This window comes from Dermacentor silvarum, chromosome 1 (assembly GCF_013339745.2).
Source record: "Dermacentor silvarum isolate Dsil-2018 chromosome 1, BIME_Dsil_1.4, whole genome shotgun sequence".
In the NCBI taxonomy this organism is placed as follows: Eukaryota; Metazoa; Arthropoda; class Arachnida; order Ixodida; family Ixodidae; genus Dermacentor; species Dermacentor silvarum.
Window position 1 is genome coordinate 258,787,826 of NC_051154.1, and position 11,867 is coordinate 258,799,692.

The window sequence follows — 11,867 nt, forward strand, 5'->3', positions numbered from 1 at the left end:
AAAGCAGCGTTGCAACCTGCAGGTTTGTGCGGGTTTAACGTCCCGAAACTGCACAGTTGATTATAAGAGACGAATGTAGTGGAGGAGGAGCTCTGGAATAATTTCGAATCCCTGGCGTGCAGCACAAAGCACGGCCCACTAGCGTTTTCATTTCTTCTTTTTTTTTTTTTTTTTTGCATTCAGCACCGATGGAAATGCACGTAGCAGCCGCGGCAACGAATGGAATCGTGTTCAGCAGGAAAACACCATAGCCCCTGAGCCACGATGGTAGGCATTCGATCGTACTTAATATCAGTCTCTTACCCCACTGAATATGATTCTAACTTTCTAACTATAAAACAAGACCGGTCCGTATTCGTATCGTTGTCCATTCGCACACCTTTTACTCGCTACGTTCTCCACGCAGGTGACATATCGAAATTAGACAAATTCCTACGTCGCGAAAGATTCGGCCCGCAACTCTTTCTTTCGGGTGGGGAAATTTTGTCTACGCCTGTCCCGAAGAAAATGGTGGCGTTACATCCTCGTCTCCAAATAAATGATGAAAGAATAGTGATGGTGATGATGTTATCGGCGGCCATGCGTACCTACGGATGGATGGAAACAACTTTATTGAAAATCCGGCAAAGTTTAACGACCCGGGGACAGGTCTCCCATGAGGCGACTTCGAGGCCTTGCCTCGTCGCCGCCTTCTGGGCCCGCTGGACTGCCTACTCTTGTGTCTTGAGGTTGGAGCTGCGCAGAGCGGCGGCCCACTTCGACGCAAGAGCCTCCGGATCTACCGCCATTTTAGCTGCTATAACAGGACACTCCCACAAGTGCGAGAGCGTCGCTCTAGTTGCGTGACAGAACTTGCAAAGAGCAGTCGGGTTTTGCGAGGGGAAAAGGTGCCGTAATCGCACCGGACTGGGAAGGTGTGTGTTGCAGTTGTCGCCAGACTGCCTGGCGACGTTTCAGTTTGGAGTGAGGTGGGGGCAATATCCGCCTGCCTAACTGGTAGTGCTTGGTGATGCCGTTGTAATTGACTAAACGTTCTCGCGTGTTTCGCACCAGGAGGTCCGAACTAGAAGAGGGGATCTCCGGCTCTACGCGGCAGGTCAGTTCTCGCGCAGAGCGGTGTGCCACCTCGTTCAAGTTAGGGGGGGGGGGGCCTCGTTGGTGGGGGTGGCCACGTGCGCTGGGAACCACATGATCGCGGTGCTGTCGAAGTGCTGTCGACCAGCTTTCTTTAGGATCTGGAGAGCTTCGCAGGAAAGGCGCTCCCGCACGTAGTTACGAACTACGGATTGTGAGTCGTTAAGAACTACCTCGCAGAGGGGGTCGGTAAGCGCAAGCGCACTTGCAACCTCTTCCGCTGTTTCTGGGTGTTGCGTGCTGGCACTACACGCGTATACGTAAGCCGGGAGTTGACGTTTACGACTACCGCCGTGAACCGGTGTTCTTGTGTGTATTCTGCCACGTCTACGAAGTGCGTAGTCCTCTTCTCTCCAATGGAGCGCAGCAGTGCCTTGGCACGGGCCTGGCATCGGCCCCCGTTATGTTCGGGGTGCATGTTTCGAAGGATAGGGGCGACGATCAGCGTGTCGCTGATGTCGGGTGGAATATCCTTTTTCTGACCGTGTTGGACATGGTAATTAAATCCGAGTGTCTGCAGGATGTACCGACCCATGGCTGTCAGGGACATGCGTTCGAGTTGTGAGGCTCTTTGCGCATTCACTATTTCCTCAAGCGTGTTGTATACCACCAGCTGTAGCAGACGAGCAGTGCTCGCGGACTCCGGTAGAACAAGGGCGATCTTGTAAGTCTTGCGTATACGGGTGTTGAGTTTGTTTGTTTGTAATGCGTTTGATCAGGCGGGTAGTCGCTGTAACCTTGCCTTCGATCTTGCGGATAGCTTCTGCGCTTGACCCGTTGGGTGTTATATGCATGCCGAGGATGCGTATCTTCGGGACTCGGGGAATACAAGAGCCGTCTTGCGTATACTGGAGTATTTCCTCACATTGGCGCGATTCGCCGGTTTGCTTGGGCCGGCGGCGTGGGCGTACCTAGCATTTTAGAACTCCTGTATAACACACAGACCCGACGCAGAGAACGAAACCACAACACCACCAGTGCGTGCTCTAGTTGTGCTTCCATTTTCTCTGTGTCGCGACCGCGTTTTATAGCACTAAAGTCATAAAATGGATTTCAAACAACTAGTCCAATTACCGGTGTAGAAACTTCTTCCTCGCTCAGCTGCTATCATCACCATCGTGACTGTTGTTCTATTAAACGCCATGTTTGCTCACCGACCGCTCTTCCTGTGTGGTCTTCGCGGATTTCTACAAAATGGTGCCGAAACCCGGGAGTTTCGGCAACAACTCGGCATGTTGCTAGGCATGCCTGAGCAACTTAGACACGAATGGAGAACTTGGTCCGACGAGCTGAAATACTCTCCGGTGATTTCACTTCCCAGGTGTGAGCTGAAGTTATTATTGGACAAGCCTTCAAGCTCCCAGCTTCACGTATTTGCTGATGCCAGTTCTATTGCTTACGGTGCCGTAGCTTATCTGAGAATGGAAGATCAATGCGGTAACGTTGATGTTCAGTTTCTATTTTCGAAGTGTAGAGTAGCTCCAATCAAACGGATCACGTTACCACGTTTGGAATTTATAGCAGCAGTTCCGGCTTCTAGAGTCCTAAAGTTCTTGCGGGAGGCTCTAGAGTAGAGGCAATGGAAAATAGAAGAGCACCTGTGAACAGACTCAACTGTAGCGCTTTGTTGGATACAAAGCACGGCAACCAAGTGGAAGCAATTTGTTTATAACAGAGTTAACGAGATACGTCAAGCAACAGATCCAGACCAGTGGCATCACTGTCGGGGAACACAAAACCCGGCTGATCTGCTGACGCGTGGGCTTTCGCTCACAAACCTTCGAAATAGCCAGCTGTGGTGGAAATGACCTAACTGGCTTCTGCGTGCGGCAAATAGTTGGCTAACGATATCTGACGCTCACGATTCTGGATTGGAAGACGAACAAGTTTCTTCCGAGTTACAAACAAACGTTCCTGTACTGGTGAGCGTGATAAGAGAACCACTTTTCAGTGCCGAACGATTTAGTTCTTGGTTACGAATGGCAAGAGTGACAACATAGGTAAAACGCTTCGTGGACAACTGTAGATCGCCAACGTCACATACAGAAGGATCGCATACAGCTACTGAAGTTCAAGAAGCTGCGAACATCTGGTTCAAGCAAATGCAGACAGATACCCATGCCAAAGAGAGAGCCCAACTTGAAGTGAGACAAGACCTCCACAAGACGTCGCCCATAAGAGACCTGCATCCCTTTATCGACGAAAAGGGCGTCATGAGGATTAGAACTCGCCTTCAGAACGCCGATGTCACATACAACGAAAAGACGCCTGTGCTGCTGCCGTGTAACCACCCGGTCACGCGACTCATCGTTTTGCAAGCTCACAAAACTGTTTTCCACGGCGGTGTTGGTGACACATTAAATGAACTTCGCGCCCGGTTCTGGGTGCCCGGAGTGCGACAAGCAGTGAAGAGAGTGCTCCAAAAATGTGTCATTTGTGCTCGTTTCCGACTGAAGGCTGCGAGTGCACCGGCAGCCCCTCTTCCCAGTGATCGTGTGTGCAATTCGCGCCCCTTTGAGGTTACAGGAGTTGACTTTGCAGGGCCAGTTTTTGTGAGAGATTGCAGTGGCGTTAAAGTGTACATAGTGCTATTCACGTGTGCAGCAGTTAGAGTAATTCACCTTGAGCACGTGGTTGGACTTACTACAAACGCTTTCCTCATGGCCTTCGAAAGATTTTGTGCAAGACGTGCAACACCGCGAATAGTATACTCAGACAACGCTACTACATTTAAGAAAGCTGCACGTGAGCTAGCTTCCATGCACCAGTTGTTGAGGAAAGAGGAAGTCAGCCAGTATTACTCTACCCACGGCATAACTTGGAAATTTATTGCAGAGAGAGCTCCTCGGTGGGGTGGTTTTTGGGAGCGGTTAGTTAGAATTGTGAAGATGTGCCTTCGCAAGTCATTGGGAAGGGCGTCTGTTGACCTACAACAACTGAGCACTTTGCTGACTGAAACAGAAGCCGTTGTGAATTCCAGACCCATAACTTTCATTTACTCTTCTTCTAAAGAGCCAGACATTCTAACCCCGTCTCATTTTTTTGTTAGGCAGCCGTCTCTTGTCTAATCCTAAAACGTGGGATGAACGGGGAGAAAGAAAGACTGAGCTGCTCAGTTTGTGGGTCAACAGGCAACTAATAATGGAACGACTGTGGAAGCGATGGCTTCGTGAATATCTACTGACACTTCGAAGCGTTCACTTGAGGAAAGCATCAAAAGCTTATAGCATCAGTAAAGGTGATGTTGTGATTATTCACGAAGACAAAGCTCCCAGAATGTTCTGGAAGACTGGTGTAGTAAGTGACTGCATCCAAAGTAAAGATGGTAACGTCCGTGCATGTAAAGTTAAAATACCTAGTGGCTCACAGATGATCCGACCTGTGCAGAAATTGTACCCTTTAGAACTCGCCACCTCAGGCCCCGGAGTATGTTAAATATTAGAGGAAGAGGACGACGACGGCGACTAGCGCGCTCAGCGCGAGCGGCTCGCTCGAGATCTGGCGCTTCTGTACTGATTCGAACAGCCACTATGGACGCGTTGTTACTGTCCTTCGGGAAATAAACTTCCCCTTCCCGCCCTTCTACTGCGAATACTCCTTTGTTTTACATTTTTTTTTTTGGTGCCGTGAAACCCGGGAGCTGTATTAATCAACGAACGAACATCCCCCAGGACCGACTGACGACGAGCCCGCGCATGGATTCACCAGGAAGAGCGGAGTCAACGCTACCGACGGCCTCATCCATCCACCGACAGCCGCCAGCTACAAGGAGGCCGAGCTAATTATGGATAGGGCACTTATCAGAAGGACGGTAAGCCTCATTTTCGACGATATCGACACGGCGCTCAGTGAGGCCACAACGGCTCAACTGCACCTCATGAGCAGCCGGCTCCAAATGCTTCATCAGAGGCTTTGCTTCCTTGATGGAAAGATTGAAGTGCTCACTCCTGATGACGAAATATATGAAGAATATACCTTTCAGGTAGATTACAGTGATAAACTGGTTACATTGCAGTCTAAAATCAGATTTGCTATTCAGATGACACAGAGTGTAAACAGTGAAGACGTGTCACAGATCTCTGGAGAGGGAATGACCATCTTATTACTCTTGTGCCTTGAAGCGTTGCAAAACATACAACCGGTAAAAGATTGTAAGACCGAAGCTACAAGCCATGGCTGCATTGAAGAAGGTGAACGAAAGAACAGCATAAAGACAGAAATATTCAATGACATGGAAGTACCTACTGAAGACAATATTGTCGTGTCTAAAACCGGTAGTAACATGGTTAGAGACTTGTATGACGGAACCGAAGACAGCTATCCACTGATGTCATCATCTTGGACTTTGGAGACGCGTCGAAAGCACAAGGCCGAACAAGTAACTCTTGTAGCCACAGGGATACCGAAAGAGCCTTCACACAGTGTCCAAGACATGAGAACGGATCAAATAGCAACACGCGGTTCGACAACGTCTCTGATGAACAGTGCAGGAGTTCACGAAGACCTCATTTCCACCCAAGAGTCACGGTGCCGTCCAGGAAAGGGAAAGCATACCCATTGTATTGATGAGCACGAAGGCGCATGCATGAACAGAAGCGAAATGAATTCCAGCCAGTACCGGTGCCGACAACAGGAGGCCAATCGTCACTGCGCAATCAACGTAGAAGAGCGTCTGCCCACAGCCCTATCTCCCGCTGTCAGAACTAAGTATTTAACCCTCAAAGAATCCTACATGACACAAACAACAAACGTCCGACCATTAAGACTACTACTGCCGCAGATATCCAGAAAAGCAAGGACAACGATGCATCTCAGACCGGATATTGTCTGCGAAAAATCAAAGCACTGCAAAGACGGAACAAGGTGCCCGTATCGCCGATTGCTTTGCCGACTCTGGACACCTCTTGACGACGCCCACATTGTTTCAAGGAAGATCAAGCAACGGCCACAGAATACTAAGCGCCAGCTACTGGTGTTCAACGTTGAGCAACGTCGTCTAACACCACTACGTGTGCACACCAGAATTGACACTACGAAACAAAGTACAACTGTACATTCGGTAAGACAAGGACAAGGCACAGACCCTGGTAAATACCGACCACAAAGCGAATTTACACGAACCAGTGAACAACACCGCCTGTGCGAGGTTTCTTTCACATTATGTGACCGGCCTGGAATTCACGATCGTTTATGTGAGGTGTAACTGGACTGTCTCTTTGCCAAGGACACAAAAATAACCCTCCATGTCGCGGCGGGGAATGTGCAGAAACTTCATCTTCGCTCAGCTGCTATCATCACCATCGTGACTGTTGTTCAATTAAACGCCATGTTTGCTCACCGACCGCTCTTCCTGTGTGGTCCTTCGCGGGTTTCTACAAAAACCGGTCCTATACTGCACGCGGAGCTAGCCCTGCTCGACTTTCTGAAAACTGCTCTTTCGTAGCGCCATCTTTGGTGAGGGTTAAATAAAGCTAAAGCGTATATAGGCACGTCGTTCAGGGCACCCTTAATAGTAAACGCCGCGCGCGACGAGCGAACGAGACATTAACCCGCACAACGAGGCCGTACAGGAAGCCAGCTGGTGGACTGCGAGTCATCCAGCGCACGATATCTCGTTAGCCCGCCGGTCTCCCTAGCGCAATTTCCTCAAATAAATCCAACAGGTGTTAGACACCTCCCCTCCTGAAAATCTAGCGTTCTCATGGGAACATCGTGTGCATCGTCACTAGCGCGTGGAGTTACTCGACACAGAAGTTAACTCAACCAGATATGTGCGCTCAACGAGTCCGGAGCACTTCCAAGATTAACGTTCAACATCACCGTAAGTCTGACGGACCACGCATAACGGCAACGCGGCGAATCCGATCAGAGTGCCATACAGGTGTACGCGTTGACTCCGTGTGGCTGCCCTAGAGCTTTGGCGAACAAGGAAATCTTCTCGAGGCAATCATCGGCTCTTCCAACATGCCTTCAGCAGCCATTTTCAATCCTTATGGTCGCCGCCTCAAAAAATTTGCGCGACAAATAAATGTTGAACGATCAAGAATCTAGCGCCAAACGCACGGTCACAAAGAGGGTAGGACATAAAGACAGGACGAGCGCTTTCCTGTCTTTATGTCCTTCCCTCTCTGTGACCGTGTTCTTGGGGATAAATTCGTTATTGTTCGACATGCACCAACTAGCCCAACAGCAAGTGCTACTAAATATATGATAGCTTTTAGTAAAGTAAATTCTCTGGTTAGCTTTTATCCTACCGGGAAGTGCGGGCTCCCGACGAATACGGTTCAGCATAGCGCACTCGTCGGCGGAATAAATGTTGAGCTGGTAAGGTTTTGTATATGGTGAGTTGCTGCCCAGGATTCAACAGTTGAAGGTTACATAGAAATGTGTATATACTGTTTTTAGCTAAGAATCTTGCTAAACCTAACAATGAAAGGAACAGAACGAGTTGACATTTCGAAAATGAAATAAGTAATGCGCTACATGAGTGACATTACATGCACGTGCAAGACATCACTGCGGTTCTGTTTTGTATGTACTCTTCTCTTTTTGTTTGGGTGTTTTGAGTTAGCCGCTTGACCATTAAGTCGCTCGTTCGCGTTTCCTTGCAGCAAGAAATAATGGTCAAGTTGACCTAAACTGACCATGGCCACCCACGAGCCATCCCGTTGAAGGCCACACATGTGTCATTCATATTGCATTGTTGCCTAATATAAGGTCGTTCAGTGGCATTGAGAGGAAAGAAGAATGGTGGTCAAACGTCTGTTTTGCGAACGCCTAACGGCCTTCCTAATAAAAAGAAAAAATTTTGCCGCTAAACGGCAATAATAGTTGTGTTTTTGTTTCTTTCTCTTGTTTTTATTCATATTGACTTCCCACACAGTAGCACCTGCTTTCATCGTTTAACACGCGTTTTGTTGCAGAGCACGTGTTTTATTCTGCCTTTTTGTTTTTCATTCCTGCTGTGTCGTCGTTTTCTTGCGTGCAGCTTTCGAAGGCTGGTGCGCTGCTGCGCGTCATTCGCTCGACTGCGCAAGCAGCTGCATTAGCGACGCTTCGACAGAGCCGAGCGCACCATCATGCGTCCACACGCCGAGGGTTACCTTCGAGACAAACACAACAGCAGGAGCTTCCGTTCCAAAAGCACGCGGACATGCCTCAAAGGACAGGAAGCTTCTCGGAAAAGGCTTCCCAGAAAGCCGCGGCCCGCGTTGACTGAGCGCTGAAAGAGTCGCCGGCGTCGGCGCCGTTGCGAAACCGGGAACTATACGTGCTTCTTCCTCTGCCGACTTTTTGTGCCGTCGCGAGAAGTCAATCGGCCGCGAGCGTTGTCTTCGCGAAGGCGCTTCTTGAGGTCAGCCAACTGTGAACGAACGCCGGCGGCCGAGCGACGACGACTCACGCCCCTGGAGAGGAGCTCCTTCCGTGAGAGTCCATCCGGAAAGGCTATTGAAGAGCTTCTTATATATAAAAGGATGACTTCACCATTACCTGAAACTCTGATTCACAGTTACGCTGCCCATATATGTCCTTGGGGGGACAATTAAAGAAAAGAACTGAAAATAACGAAGCCTCGCGCAGATTCTGTGAAATACCCGCGATTTCGTTTCCTGTACCTCCTTATCTTTTCATCTTTAGTAACTTCCTCCTGTTTATTTCTTTTATTTTTTTTTCTCCCCAACCGCCGTACACAACATACATGGTCTCCCCCTAAGATTTGCATGGCATTTCGGGTGTCAGATTGTCGGCTTCAAGTGGGTGTGACCACGTGGCAGACAATGAGTATAGAGCCGGCGTAGAGTCCGGCGAAACAAAATGTATACCTTTACTATGTTTCGTTAAAAGTGTGCAACAGGCACGAGCTGACGTCATACCTAATCGGAGGCCCAGTTCGTAAAGTTGGTCCGCGCAAGAAAGACTCGCCATTGTCTTGAAATCGTAGATTTGGCCCACCGGCTAGTGCACGGACAACGTTCGGCAATAGTCATCGGGATCCCCTTCAGGGAATCAATAAGGGGTGTAGGAATGGTGAAATGTCGCAATCGAATGAAATGTAAATATTCGGAAATGCTTTGGCTTGCAATTTCGAAACAAATGCCGAACATATTCCTGCTTCTGAAATCAAAAATGAAATAAAATGAACATCCGGTGGGAGCATAGTATACATATATATATATATATATATATATATATATATATATATATATATATATATATATATATATATATATATATTTCTTGCAACGCTATTACAAGTCCGCTATACTACAAGCAGCTTGCAAATGAGCGAAAGGTGAACGCTCGCACAAGCTTACAACGAGCACTTGAAGGGGCCGGTTTACTACATGCACCACATGCCTGGACGTTTTACCGTTACAGGTGGGCTCAAATATTCTTAGTACCCACGCATATTCGGCAAGAATCAAAAGTTGGAAATCAAACATCAGTAGCGAATCGAGAAACAAAATAGTATTCGGAATTTCGAACATCCTAAAACTGATATAATTGCATCAGGGACAAGAAATTCAGAAGGGCAGGTGATCTACAGCCAGAGGCGATGGGAGAAGAGAAAGGAGAAGAGAAAGGGAGGAGAGAAATGTGCCGACAGCTCTAGTGTAATAAGCAGTGCAATTATCTTTGCATGTACTGCTCTGTGAAGGGGTGTTTCGTTCACTTGCGTTGGCCCTTCCTTAAGTTTAGTGGCACACAATCGAAAATCCATCGCTAACTGTCTTACCTATGTCCTTTCCTTACTGCTACCAAGGCTATATCACAAAGTGGGCTTCTGGAACGGTGTCATGTGATTTACATTCTCAAGAGCATTCTCAAATTGCTTCAAATTTCGCTTGCGAGCAAACGTTTGCAGACCATTGGTGCCACAAATTTATTTTTCTTTCTTTTTTTTTCTGAACCTACAAGACACGTGGCAGTGCGCTCCCACTTCGCTCACTATTTTTGCCTTTGTACACATCTTTGTTTTTGTTATTTTTTTGTTTGTTTGTTTTTTTCAGGCAGCCAGAGCACCGATATTTGTCTGGATATTTGTATGTATCTGCGCTCGCGCCGCGCTGCGACGCGTACGATCTCTCCCGCACCATCTGCGCATGCGTAGGCGCGGGGGTGTGAGCTTTCACGCGCCGGTACAGTTCTAGCCACTGTAGCACCGGCAAGCGTACGTGTAGTTTGGCCTTTATGTCCCTGTTGCAAAATGAATGTCAACCAACTAATCCATGTACGCCAGGAGGCGACACTTAATTTAAAGCGAATCTTTCGTTGCCAACTACTCCGCGATCCGACGTGGCATCGTTGTTGGTTGTCTCTGCGTGCAGAACTTGTCACTGGACTCAATCCACAAGAACAGCTCGTGTCACAAGTGCGTTTCCACCAATGAGTGTGGCGTTTTAAGTCACGTGACGCAAAGCTTGACTCCCTACAAATCCACCACATTGTGTTGCCCTCTGCGTATTACTATCGGAGATGATTCGATACATGCCCTTTCCTTCGCTATGCCGAGGAAGAGCGCATTGAGGAACCCTACGCATGAGACGCATCATGGACGGCAGAACCCACCGATTGCGCCCGCAGTATCGCTTATGTTTTGCCTCTCCGGAACCCTTCGCACGGATGCCCTGCCGTCGGTGACGGAGCGGGCGTTTGCCGCCGCGCCGCGTTCTCGCTCGCGACAAACGCGCCATGCGGTTACAGCTGACAGCGTTTCTGGCGCTGTGTCAAGCTCGCTATCTTGCACAGTGGCGGGAACGCTTTCGGCCGTCTATACTTCCACGCGTCCGGTGCAGAGACGCGCGAAGATAGTATTGCCGGAAGTGATCGCTCGAGAATACCGTCCCTGAATAGAAGTTACCTGCTGTACAACGCTGAACGCCACCGCGCCACCGTCCGTACGGGCAGGTTACGGGACGCGTTCGTCGCCGAAAACCACTGCGTGTTTCTTATCGTGGGGATTCATTTGTCTTTACGGCTCAAAGCTTCGCTCACACCGATGCCCACACTGCATGGGATCTAGAATTTTTGGAGCGGTTAGCATTCTTTTAGAAGTTCACCCAGTTTGCGGTAGGTCTGTCTGTCCGTATATGACCCCTCCATGCCAACTTGGGTCACTGAGTAGTCTTTAGCCTAATGGGTAAAGCGTCGGATAAGGAACCCCATCAACGCCAAGTTGGGTCACTGACTAGTCTTTAGTCTAATGGGTAAAGCATCGGATAAGGAACCCAATTAACGCCAAGTTGGGTCACTGGGCGTGTGCCGCTGGGTATGTGCCGCTCTTTAATGAGAAAAAAAGTTATTTAAGTTTTCTCCGGTGCTGGGCGAAATCGAAATCGCGTCATACATATTCAGACACGAGCTGCGTGCGGACTTCGCAGCAGCGCCTCCAGATGACGCAGCGTGTCCAGCGAGAGGCGCGGGAGAGGAGCCCGGCTGTCGTACACGCCAGATACGTGACGCGTATTTGGTGGGCGGCACTACGACGTGACGCTGCATTGCTTCAGTGCTAATCGCATAACGTTGATAGTCATCCTGAGTTGGTTACCGCCGGATTTCGTTTTCTCCTCATCAACATTTACAGATGACAGGCTACTGAAGAAAGGCACAACGACAAGACCCATTTGCGATCTTTTGAATAGCTATATCCCCATGAAAAATTATCTTTAACAGACCTATGGAAATGTTTGAGGCCTATTCACACTGCGCAACATGTCCCATAAACCATTGGT